General features: G+C 35.0%; 1 protein-coding gene across 22 annotated transcripts in view; it reads left to right on the top strand.

Annotated features, from left to right (window-relative positions):
* The window catches only part of BAZ2B (bromodomain adjacent to zinc finger domain 2B), a 463,153-nt gene that overhangs the window by 245,076 nt on the left and 204,659 nt on the right, over nucleotides 1-13,418 (top strand). Inside the window, exon 1 of one of the 22 annotated variants that reach the window (XM_023542902.2) lies at nucleotides 2,700-10,090. The exons of the other annotated variants lie outside the window; for them this stretch is intronic. The gene's annotated coding sequence lies outside the window, so the exon portion shown is untranslated. Of the gene's footprint in view, nucleotides 1-2,699; nucleotides 10,091-13,418 lie in introns of those variants that run through there. 22 annotated transcript variants of the gene reach the window in all.

A 13,418-nucleotide genomic window follows, 5' to 3' on the forward strand; every position in this document is an offset into this window, starting at 1 on the left:
ATTGGCGAAGATTATTGATACTGGACAGCCAGAAGAATGAACAAATCTGCCTTATAAGTACAGATAGAATGTTCCTTAGATGCAAGGATGGCAAGACTTGGTCTCATGTACTTTGGACATGTTTTCAGAAGGGACCAGTTCCTGGAGAAGAACATTATATTTGGTAAAGTAGAGGGTTAGAGAAAGAGAGGAGGACCCTCAACAAAATGGATTGACACAGTGGCTGCTACAGTGGGCTCAAGCATAGCAACGGTTTTGAGGATGACTCAAGACCAGGCAGTGTTTTGTTCTGTTGTACATAGGGTCACTTTGAGTTGGAACCAACTCAAAGGCACGTAACAACAACAACAACAATTTTAACACTTGAATATTGTAGGCGCCTGGTGACGCAGTAGTTAATGCACTAAGCTGCTAACGGAAAGGTTGCTGTTCAAATCCACCAGCTGCTGTATGAGAGAAGAGACCCAGTAATCTGCTCCCATAGAGATTATATCCTAGGAAACACTGTGGGGCAGTTATTCTCTGTCCGGTAGGGTTGCTTGAGTTAAAATCTATTCGATGGCATACAAGAACAACAACTGGTAAAAAATGAACAACTCATGATTCTCATTATTTCTTCTCAGTTTCAAATTTTTAGATTATGCTCTCCCTGCAGTTGGGTACCTTTTTTCCTAGTTCCCCCACTCAGCCATTTTTGCCTTTCAAAATCCTACACATTTTTCAAGATCCACTTCAAATGTCACCTTGCCGTGAAGCCTTTTTTGATCTCCTTAGCTAAGTTTACTCCATAGTACTTTATTTATACCACTCTTATGACATATAGTATGTTCTATGCATTTGTCTTATTGACCTTTCAAGATGAGTATTTTGCCCGTTTATCTGTATTACCCTTGTAGCATTTAACATATCCTCATACCAGTTGCTGTCAAGTTGATGCCGACTCATAGCGACCCTGAAGTACAGAATATAACTGCCCCATAGGGTGTGCAAGGAGCGCAAGGAGCAGTAGTGGATTTAAACTGTTGACCTTTTCCTTAGCAACTATAACTCTTAACCACTGTGCCATCAGGGTGCCAGCACTTAACATAATACCTTGTATATTGTGGTGGTAGTACCGGTTGTTGTTGTTATTGTTATTGTTAGCTGTCATCAAGTTGGTTTGTGACACATGGTGAATATGGTAGGCCTAAAAAAATACCAAAAACCAAACCTGTTGCTGTCAAGTTGACTCCGACTGATAGAGACGCTAGAGGACAGAGTGGAACTGCCCCATAGGTTTTCCAAGGAGCAGCGGGTGGATTCAAACTACTGACCTTTTGGTTAGCAGCCATAGCTATTTAACTACTATGCCACCAGGGCTCCATGGTAGGCCTTCTTACTTATTAAAATAATTTTATGAAGATAAAATTTTATTAATTAAATTCAGCTTCTCCAGTGGGACCTATTTGGGGAGAGATCTATTTGCTTAGGAAAAAAAATTATGTAATATTAATCTCGTGTTCTTAATTTAAAACACGATAGAATAAATTAAATGAAATTTAAAAATGGGTTGTTATACAGTGATTGTTTAGGTCTTGCTTTGATGAATAGTAAGTTTTATATGTAGATTAGTAAAACAGTTGTATGATTTCTATTTAAACTTTTGAGTAGTTCCCTTTTCTTAAGTCAAAGCTTTCAAACAAACAAACAAACAAAAACTTTTTAAGTTATCCTCAGAGAAACTTTAGGAGGAGTTGGTTCTGTTGAGATGCCTTGGGAGCTACTGGTTGCCTCCCCTACCCAAAGGGCAGCTCTTCATTTCTTATTTACTATATTGGGTTTCTTCACATGATTTTATTTGAAGAAGTGACTCTTCCACTGAAACAATTCAAAATCATTGTTAAGAGAGTTAAATAACCTTGGAATTTTGTTAAATGAAGATTCTGGTTCAGTAGGCCTGGGCTGGGGCCTGAGAGTCTGCATTTCTAATAAGAAATATCAGCGTTGTTGTTCTGTGGACCACACTTTGAGTAACAAGGAGTTAAATGACCTTTCTAAGCTTATCACCACATTTTAGTATTACATGCTTTGCCCTAGTGAAAGTAGGTTTTTGGTATTGCCTTGGACATTTGTTTAAACTGTTCCTTTACGGTCTGGTTTATATTTTTTCATTTTAATGGAAATTTTTGGTTTTTATGGAAATCCTTTGTGTATGAATTAATGATTGCTCTGTGATTATGTGGTTCTTTGCTTAAAACCATTCTTCAAGATTTTTAAAATAGCCTTAAGAAATATTAGAATGTTAGTGGCAATTTTCGGATGAGTTTAAGTTTAATAAGGAATATCTACTATTTGGAGCCCTGTTGATACAGTGGTTAAATGTTCAGCTGCTAACCCAAAGGTCAGCAGTTTGAATCCACCAGTTGTTCCTTGGAAACCCTATGGGGCAGTTGTACTCTGTCCTATAGGGTTTCTATGAATCAGAATTGACTCAGCGGCAACGGGTTTAGTGGTTTTATCTACTATTTGGTTTACTTTTCTAAGAGAACTGTAATTTTTATTGCCTTTTGTTACTTTGCAGAATATTGTTTGAAGTTAGACATTAAGATATTATGAAAGTAAAAATGGGAAACTTAATCTTCTGTTTGACTTTGGCTGTTTTAGTGGGTAATAAGTACTCCTTTTTTTTTTTTTTAACCATTATTATTATTATGTATTAGTAACAATTTGTATACCACAGCAGGTTAGCCTATTAAATTGTCTGTAGTACAAGTGAATTGAAAATCTAATTTTTGTAACTACACAAACAATAGGACAGATAGCCATTCAATAGTGTGTTCTCAAAAGGGCATAAATGGATTGTGGGGAACATTGATGCTGTCCTTTAAGAGAAGTGATACTAAATGCTTTAAAAAAGTTTTTGTACTTTTATAAAAATTATAACTAAATCATAAATATTCAAGAAAATTCTCAGAATTACTTATTTTTTGATGAATGGTAATTCGGCATTAACATTTGTAGAGCAGGACATTGAAAACGTTTTAGGGGAAAATTAGTATTTTATCTAAAAATATTAGTTATTTTCATTTTGGTAGTTATCATATAAGCCCTACCTTATCTCATCTAATAATTGTCAGCAGTCAGAATTGCTGGAGGAGTTATTGTAAAAGTGACTTTAAATATATTTATTATTATTTTCTTATTTCTTATTGAATAAGTCAGCACTAACCTTGCTATGAAAGTTTATATGTGGAATTTTTGTCTGATATTGATAAACATTTTTTTTGAGACCTGATCCAACAATTTTCTATAGAAATTAACCTCTTTTGTTTCTTCTGGTAGCATCCATTGATTCCCCCCTCCCCCCCCAAAGGTACACTAATAGTGCCGATAGAAGCAGAACAAGTGCAATTTACATTAAAAATAAATGTGATGAATAAAAAGCAGTACACTATAATATTATAGTCTTGACTTTGCTTTACCGAAGTTCTAAAATCTAAAGGACAAAAGTATTGAAAAGGTTGAGGAAAAAATGAAAGAACAAACGATACAAAAAGAAAATGACACTGAGGTCTTGGTTTAATACATATGTATTCCAGGTTGATGGTTGTTTTCATTAGCAAATCTCATTATTATGCAATGTATGTTCTTCTGCAGCAAAATGAATATTGTATTCTCACAGGCTCTGTGTGTATCTGTTACGTTGCAAAAATGTAAATGTATACATTTGCTGGTTTCTTCGGTATACTCGTTGCTTTTTTTTTAAGGAAAAGAAAGAAATTGAATTATACTTTTTTCTTTTGTTAAATTTGTTCAAATGCTTTTTCAATTTATATTAAGAATATGTGTTCTACTTTTGTTCTCAGAAGTAAAAAATTATAAGGCAGTTGATAATGTAACCATTTTTATTATCCTGTACTTTTTAAATCAATAGAATGTAATCTTGATAGATTAAGGATAGTAATTAATATGAGCTACTTAGGCATATGTTTAGTAACATTCTGAAATGTTAGGAGTCATTTTCTTATTTTAAAAAATATGTTAAACAAGGTGTACATATTATCCCATATCTAAATACTGCTAACTTTGCGGTAGCATCTAGAAAAAATACAATTAAAATTGTATGTTGAGATTTCCATACTAAGATTTGAGTTTTCATAAAATAAGAAATTCAGAAATAAAAAATTTCAGAGGCTACACTGTGGAACGAGTTCACTTAGTGGTAATAAGGCAATACCCGATGTCCTCGAGTTGATTCTAACTCATAGCGATCCTATAGAGCAGAGTAGAACCGCCCTGTAGGGTTTCCAAGGCTATAACATTTTTTTGTTTTAATTGTACTTCAGATGAGGGTTTACAGAACAAACTGTTTTCTCATTAAACAGTTAATATACATATTATTTTATGATACTGCTTAACAACCCCATGACATATCAACGCTCTCCGTTCTCCACTTTGGGTTCCCTTTTACCAGCTTTCCTGGCCCCTCCTGCCTTCTAGTCCTTGCCCCTGGGCTGGTGTACCCCTTTACTCTCATTTTGTTTTATGGGCCTATCTAATCTTTGGCTGAAGGGTGGACCTCGGAAGCGACTTCATTATTGAACTAAAAGGTTGTCCAGAGGCCATACTTTTGCGGTTTCTCAAGTCTCTGTCAGGCCAGTAAGTCTGGTCTTAATTTGTAAGTTAGAATTTTGTTCTACATTTTTCTCCAGCTCTGTCCAGGAACCTTTATTGTGATCTGTGTTAGAGCAGTTAGTGGTGGTAGTGGGTGCTCAGTCTGGTGGAGGCCGTGGTAGAAGTGGTCCATTAGTCCTTTGGACTAATCTTCCCCTTGTATGTTTAGTTTTCTTCATTATTCCTTGCTCCCGAAGGGGTGAGACCGGTGGAGTATCTTAGATGGCCGCTCACAGGCTTTTGAGACCCCAGATGCTGCTCGCCAGAGTAGAATATAGAACATTTCTTTTAAACTATGTTATGCCAGTTGAGCTAAATGTTCCCTGGGACCATGATCCCCACAGCCCTCAGCCCAGCAGTTTGATCCCTCAGGTAATTTGGATGTGTCTATGGAGCTTCCATGACCTTGCCTTGTACAAATTGTGCTGGCTTCCCTAGTATTGTATACTGTCTTACCCTTCACCAAGGCTGTAATCTTTACAGGAGTAGACTGCTGTATCTTTCTTCGGCAGAGTGACTGGTAGGTTTGAACCACCCACCTTTCAGTTAGCAACACAGCACTTAACCATTGCTCCATCAGGGCTCCTAATAAGGTAATAGGCTGCATGATTCTCTCAGTCATGGATATAGGTTCAAATATGGATCAAAGCATATTGAACACAGTCGTAATGTAATTTTAGTAATTTCGAGGTCTGAAAGTAATTTATCAAATATATTCAGGTTTTGGTAGTGCTCTCAAAGTTCTTCACATGACTGAGATATTCTTTTGACAAGCTCGAAAGACGAAAAGCCCAAAGATAGGTTGATTATATGTTGTTGCTGTTGTTAAGTGCAGTCAAATCATTTCTAACTTATGGCGACTGTATGTGTGCAGAGTAGAACTGCGCCATAGAGTTTTCAAGGCTGTGACCTTTCAGGGCCAATCACCAGACCTGTCTTTCAAGGTGCCTCTGGGTGGGTTCAAACCACCAACCTTTCAGCCAGTAGTTGAGTGTTTAACAATTTGTGCTATCCAGTGACTCCACTATTGATTGTATACCATGTAGAAATTATCTGTTTGGTAAAAATTGGCTTTCTAGTTCACTTGATAGAATCCTAATAAATATCTTGATCAGCTGTTTATAAATATGTGCAGCAGTTTATTAATTTATTATATTAAGTTAATTTGTACTTACAGTGTTGGCTACATGTCAAGCATTTGATCATTCATGGTGATAACATAAAAATTAACTTCAAGATCTGGTAAGACGGATCCCCCTCCAAATAATTAGGAAGTAATTTAGAGCTAAATCATGTAGCGAAAGAAGGTTATATGGACTCAGATATTCAGGGAAATGGGCATCCTGGAAGTTATGAGACCTGAATTCATAATGAGAGGGGAGCAATGGTAAACAACATAAGCATAATCTGGGAGGTGGGAGGACATAAGCCTGACATATTTGGGAGACAAATGGGGATCAACTCAACTATAATGGAAGATATAATTTGCCATTACCTATTAACCTTTGGATTAACCTCATAAGAAAATCAGATTGGTAGCATTGTTAAATTTTAGTAGTGTTCAGTCCAGATACAGTACATTGACATGCTACTACTGTAGACCTTGTTTTTTCGTGTATAGCAAAATAGAAGATAGGAAATTTCCGATATACGTAATCCGTGACTTAAGACAGGGTTGTATTCCAATGGAGTCCTGGTGGCACGTGATTAAGAGCTTGAATGCTAACCAAAAGGTCAGCAGTTTGAATCCACCAGCCACCCCATGAAATTCTATGGGGCAGTTCTACGCTGTCCTTTAGGGTTACTGTGAGTTGAACAGCAATGGATTTGTTTGTTTTGGTTTTGTGTTCCCATGACTCCGTTGTAAGTCAATTCTAACGTAAATTGAATGCCTCTTAAAGCTTTCATTATTATTGCCTTTTATAATTAGTATTGTTATAAATCCGATTTTCATTTGTCTTTGAACATGCGCGAGTGAACATCTGAGAATGATCACACAGCCAATTACATGCTACAACATTGTATGCAGTACGTATTATGATGCCCCAAAAAGCACATGTTAAGTGCAGTTCGTCATAACTTGAATACGTCTTAGGTTGAGGACTACCTGTACATTGGTTTTTACTTTTTTTCCCTGTTTCTCTTACCAATAACATAAAAGTAAATGCTCTAAAAGTATGCAAACATGAAGCTTACTTGGTGCAGACTGGACAAATCTAGGAGCTCTAAATCAGATTTCCATACCATTATTAGAAGTAAAACTGAGGAAGAATTAAAAACAAACAAACAAACCATAGATTGTGCTCCTACTGAATAGAACAGGATCATATAAGGCCGCCCAGGAAGAAGAGAGGAACTCTTTTAAATTAAGAAGGGACGTCCCTTTAAATACCTGGGGCTACCTCTCAGGGTCTTCTTCTTTACCTCATCTGGAACCCCATTTATCCCTTGCATACCCATTTTATGTACTCACAACCCGAATTAAATAAAGCAGGGAGTATGGTTTAAGGATTGTGAGTTTAACAAAAGATCTGGGGATTATTGGTATATGTTTAAAGACCCAAATTTGATATATTGTGGAAGGTTTCCTAGAGATAACTTATTTTCTGCATAACCTTTATGTTTATGGCCCTGGCTTGCCCTGAGAAAATGTTAAAAAGTTGTTTTTTTAATATGAAATTCATTATTTTAATTTCTGTAAAGATGTTGTTGAGAAAACTTAACTATTGTATTGCATTATTGGAAAATGTAGGAGAAATTTCTCTCAATTTTAAGTACTAGAAGCCTTGGAGCTTATTGTTAAAATACATCTAATGGAGAATGGGAGTTTTTTAAGTTGAACTTGTTTCCCACTTCACTTTGATTGATAGGAAGCTCAGAGCTGAGCCACCCACATCTTAGAACTTGGCAGGAGCTAATAGGCATTTCTGTGTCCCAGCTTTACCTTGTGCTTCAGCTGTCTCACTTCCTCTTATTTTCCCTTTATTCATTTAATTTCTCTTTTGAAAGCGTTCTGTTCTACTACTTGCATTTCTGTAAGCCACCTTAAATTATTTTGGAATAAGATGGGAAATAAATAATTATGTAAAGATTATTCATTGCTCACAGAAGGCAAGCAAATGAAAGTTGTTGTGTGCCATGAAGTCCATTCTGACTCCTAGGAACCCTGTATAAAAGTCGTAGGAGCATTTCTTTCTCCTCTAGCTCCCTCCTCCGGCTCCCCACTACTTTGTGTGTATGTTTTTTAAGTCATGGTGGATTAATCTCTTCTGTAGTTAGTTGGACTTGCCAGGGAAGTGGGGAATCCTTTCTGAAGCTTCCAGGTACAGTTAATTGGGTAGAGTGTGCCTGACTGAGTATACTCTAAAAAAAGGGTAAAGATCTTTTTCTCACTTATCGGCTCAGGGAGAAGGCTTTGTCTCGCTCACAGGATGCTGTATATATTACCCTGGTTTTTGTTGTGCCCTTTTGACTGAATTGTACTCTTAATAACCGGAACTTGCTGACTGTTGATAAAAGCCACCTTAAATGAAACAAAATATTAAATTTAATTTTTCTGCTGCTTGTGCTTATTTCATCATCCTCTCAATTTGATCCATTATGGGAAACAAAGATAGTCATGGATACTTAGAAATAATAATCTTGCAATTTAAATTTTGTTCTGTTTTGGAGATATGAATTTAATAGGAATTATACACTACTATTCTAAGTTTCTAAGTTTAGATATAGATGTTAAGGAAGTATATATAAATTCCCATTTAATAGGAATTATATCTAAGTTTTCTATAAAGTAAATAATGACTGTGTTTCACACTCCAGATATTTTAAATATTTAGTTTGACCAAGAAATTCAGCTGGAACTGTTAACACCTTAATCATAATTTTCAGAAAATCTGGCATCCATTTCATGTGTCATTGTAGTGAGGGTGATTAGTGATGTTAACGATTTGTGTTAATGTGGTTCAATACTAAATACATACTCCTTTCAAATGGCACATATTAAGTGTTTTGTCCCCTTGACACAGTCTTTATCTGTTTCGGTGTTCTTTTTATTGATTTTATTGTCATTTTGTTTTGTGTTCTGTTTCAGTGCATTAGAACTTGATTTTGCAGAATAAATATAAACCTAGTTTAAGTAACATAGTTTTAATGCCTTGACAAGATTATATTGTTGTGAAAGTGTCCATAAGAGCTCTTTGCATCAGAATTAAAGCATGCCGTTTTTATATGGCTTTTTTTTTAGGACTTAGATGCATGGTCTTATTAAATACAGGGTTTTTAAGATAAATATAAGATTTGCAAATTTTTAAAATCACAAAACATTTTCAAAGTGAGTTTGTCATTTTGGCAGAGTGACTTTTCTCATTTTGTACTCAGGTAATTTAAATCAACTCATCTCATGCAACTACATTAGAAACAAAAGAGTGGGGGGAAAAAAACAGCAATTTGCGGGAGGGCGGCACTAAGGACAAAGAAACGTAGTTTTTAAGCTAACAGTGTCATGTTTTTTAAAATGCCCACAGGTGAATATTTTAAGTTTTGTTTTATTTTTGAAATAGGGGTTTAAAATGTTGTAGGAAATAGCTTTAAGTTATGCAGGAGCTTGTCCTAATGAAAATAGACTCATGCTATAACTAAAAATTTTAATTGTAGTTTTATAACTATAACTCAGAAACTTCTTTTATCTACTCTCCTAGCAGTTGAAATATACAAACTTTTTATTTAAAAACTTTTCCTTACATTTAGCAGGTTTTTGAACAGTTATTCTTTTTTTTTTTAAACCTTGTTAGCATTGCCTGGCTTTTACAAATTATTTGCCAGAAGTAATTCCTAAAACCTGCTTAAACAGTATCAGTTTTCAAGCATTTCTTATTATCAGCTGTGAGTTTATGCATGTCAGGAATAACTCCTCCTTAGAAAAAGGCAGAAAGAGAACTATTCTCTTATTGTTTGTTTTGATATTAACGATTACTTGAGATATGAACCTTACCTGGCTTAGTTTTGTCATGTGAGCATTCACGTTCACTGGTGATCTGAGTGCTCCACCTGCCTTTCAGTATGTTTACCAGGAAATCAAGATGTGTAAACTGCAGGAAGTACTATTTGACCCTCTCCGACAGTATCTCATTACAATAATTGCTAATCTCTGAATAAGACAGCCATGTTTTGTGAGTAACAGAGAGAGAGGTTGTGTTAGGTAGATTTTAGGTGTTTCAACAAATAGAGCGTTATAAATGCTTACTTGGATTATGTTTTCATGGTAGCTTTGGATAAAAGACATATGGTGACCTTTGGGGTCAGTAAAGCTAGGACACAATAGTAGGTATTCTTTCATTGCTTTTAACTGAAAAATATCACGGCTGGTTGTTTTGGAGTGCTGTCACTGCTCTGAATCGAAAGGATAATGGCTACTTCCTGATTAAACCCACTCTCCACAGTAAGCTTTTAATGTTTTACTGTATGTCTTTTTCTCCTGTAAATGCAAGAGTATTTGGTGTTTTCTCTACTTTTTTTAAATTGTCTTTTCATATGTACATGTTTGTTATAAATATATCCTGAAGTTGAAGTTTATAATTAGAGTAGACACTACTGTTTTAAGTTTGGAATTTTTTTTTCAAATGAAAAAGTATTTTTGTTTGGTATCTTAAATCCAACCATCTCTCATACTCATTAAGATTTTGATTAAAGAAATTAATTATTTTTAAAAAACACTGAAATGATAAATTATATAAAGCTGCCACTATCTTTGTACTTCAAGCAAAATTTAAAAAATCACCTATGTAGTAATTCAGATTAATTTTTTCAGGGACTATTCAGATAAACACTAATTTTATTTTGAGGCATTAATAAATTTCATAATTCTCTTTGCAAGTATTTTCATAATATGTTGATAATTATTTTAATTATTAAATTGTTTTTCTTAAATTAGTTAAGAGATCTTCGTGATATAAAAGCACTGTTAAGGATTCAGAATATAAGAAGGGAGTCATGAGCTTCTTAGTTTTAATCCTGAAGCTGGCTGTCTATCTGTGATTGTGGGACAGTCATTTAAACTGCTTACCTCAGTTTTCTTGTCTACTGTCCACATGAGTGTTAGATAAAAGGTGTATGTTTATTTCTTTATGATGGTACAAAGCATAAAGAAAATGAGTTTAACAAGTATTTTATGAAATGGAGAACTGACTGCAGAAAAAACAAGAAAATTTTTAGGAGTCATGTTAGACAGGGAAATAATAGAAAACTGTTACAGCTTTAAAACACACAGTATTACATTGGCCTTTTAATTTGAACAGAACTCTTAGTTTTGCTCAATCCTTAATATAACATTACTAAAGGTTACACATATTGTAGGATACATGACTAAAATGAGAAGCAGGAAGGTTTGAGGTGATTTAGTAAAGAATCACAAATATACTTAAATTATTTAACTTCTTCTCAAAAGTTTTATTCCTTAACATGAAAATATTCCTCGTAGAGGGAAGAATGTGTGTATATATATTATAGAGCTAATAAAACTTGGTGATCTAAACTCTAGCACTAGATATTTTGGTTATATAAAAGAAACATAAGAAATTATTAAATCTTAAAAGCTTTTTTTAAAAGCAGCTACTAAAGAAGGTTATTGAAGCTAACAGAAATATTTAAAAATATGGGATAATATAAATAGAATTCCACTTTTGTTGAGAGAAATAAGGTACCTTCTTTTGCAAAATGTTTCCCAAGGTTATTTTAGGTAACTCAGTAATTTTTAATATAAATTATTGGTGTAGTCTAAGGAGATTCTGAAAATTATATTTTGTGAATACTCGAGTCAAGTTATCAAAGTAAAATTTATAATAGTGACACTTGATTTATGATAACATAATAAAAAATAGATGTCATTTATTCATTGCTTAGTATGTTCAAACCACTGAGTTAATGGCTTTACTTGTATCATACTTGATATTCATGATAATCCCATGAGGTGCAGGTACTATTACTATCCTTATTTTACTGATAAGGAAATAGTTCTAGAGAACTTAAATAACTAACTCGATCAACGTCCTTTAACCAGGGCTTTAAAGAGTTCCTTTTGGTTGGAACCTCTGCTGATAATTTGCATTTCTAACGAGTTCCCAGGCAATGCTAATACTGCTGGTTAGGGGCCAATTCTGAGAACCACTAAATTTATTGTACATAAGAATCACCTGCCAGTTTTGTTAAAAATGTAGATTCCGATTCAGTATATCATGGAGGAAAGGCAAATTTTCAGCAGGGGTTTGAACCAGAACGAACCAGTTCAAAGCCCTGCCTTTAACTAACAAATGCCAGAAAAAAACAAAAACCCAGTGCTGTTGAGTCGATTCCGACCCATAGCAACCCTATAGGACAGAGTAGAACTGCCCCATAGAGTTTCCAAGGAGCACCTGGTGGATTTGAACTGTCAACCCTTTGGTTAGCAGCTGTAGCATTTAACCACTACACCACCAGGGTTTCCCAACAAATGCCAGAGCCAGAACTAAAATCTCTAACAGAATCCAGAATCAAGAACTCAGTTGCCAGTGTCATGGCCTTAACCATTGTGTTTATATTTTGGAGATAATAACAAGTGCTTATATCTTTGATTTACTTGGCCCTATTCTTCATCAGTTTATCAAATATTACAGATTACCTACTAAGTGTCAGACACTGTAACGGAGGACTGGGGGTAACAGTGGAAAGCAAAACAAAATCCCTTGTCTCAGAGGCAGATTAACAGTAGGAGCCTGGGTGGTACAAGCAGTTTTCAAGCAACTGCTAACCTAAAGATTGGCAGTTCACATTTACCCAGCGGGTCTGCAGAGAAAGGCCTGATGAACTGCTTGCATAAAGATTACAGACAAGAAAACTCTATGGGGCACTTCTACTCTCTAAAACTGGTGTCACCATGAGTCGGGGGCTGACTCGACAGCAGGTAAGAACAACAAAAATAGTTAAATATGATAACTGATAAAACAGGTAACAACAGGATGCTGAAGGTTGCACAAAGGAGAGGTACCTAATATATTCTTTTATTTATGTATTTATTTTGCACTTTTTTTTGTGTGCTGTTCTAGGTGGGACAGAACTTTTAAAGGTCCTTGCCCCTATGTAACTTAATATTAGGGGTGGAGATGAGCAATAAGAGTAATAAATATGTAAAGTATACAGCATGTCAGAAGGTGTTATGGAAGAAAGAAAAATAAGAGTAGATTAAGAAGGATGTGATGGTGGTGTGATCGCAGAGAAGGCGATATTTCAGCAGACTGAGGAAGTTAGCTATGTGGATATCTTCGACACAAATCTTTCGGGCAGAGGGTGTGTGTGAGGCAGGAGCATGGATGCCTAGTGCATTCAGGGAAATGAACAGAGGCCAGTGTGGTTGGAGCAGAGTGAAGGAGGGTGAGAATAGGAGCAGGTATAGTCAGAGGTAATGAGGGAGAAGGTCATATTATATAGGATCTTTATAGACCACTATAGGGACTTTGAGGAGCCGTTGCAGGGCTTTACGTAGATTTGGCTTGCATGGTTTTTTTGGTTGTTTGCTAGTTTGTTTTTTGTTAAATATAAAAAAAAAAAAGTGTATAGATAAATATAGCTAGATAGATATGTGCCTGTATATGTACCTATATATATCTGTAGATATATATATATAACAAAATATTTGCCATTTCAACAGTTTTTTACATGTATTTTTTTTTTTCAGTGACATTAATTACATTTATCATGTTGGCTTGTATTTTTAAAGAATCACTCCAGTTTCTGTG

The sequence above is a fragment of the Loxodonta africana genome, chromosome 6, assembly GCF_030014295.1.
Source record: "Loxodonta africana isolate mLoxAfr1 chromosome 6, mLoxAfr1.hap2, whole genome shotgun sequence".
NCBI lineage: Eukaryota > Metazoa > Chordata > Mammalia > Proboscidea > Elephantidae > Loxodonta > Loxodonta africana.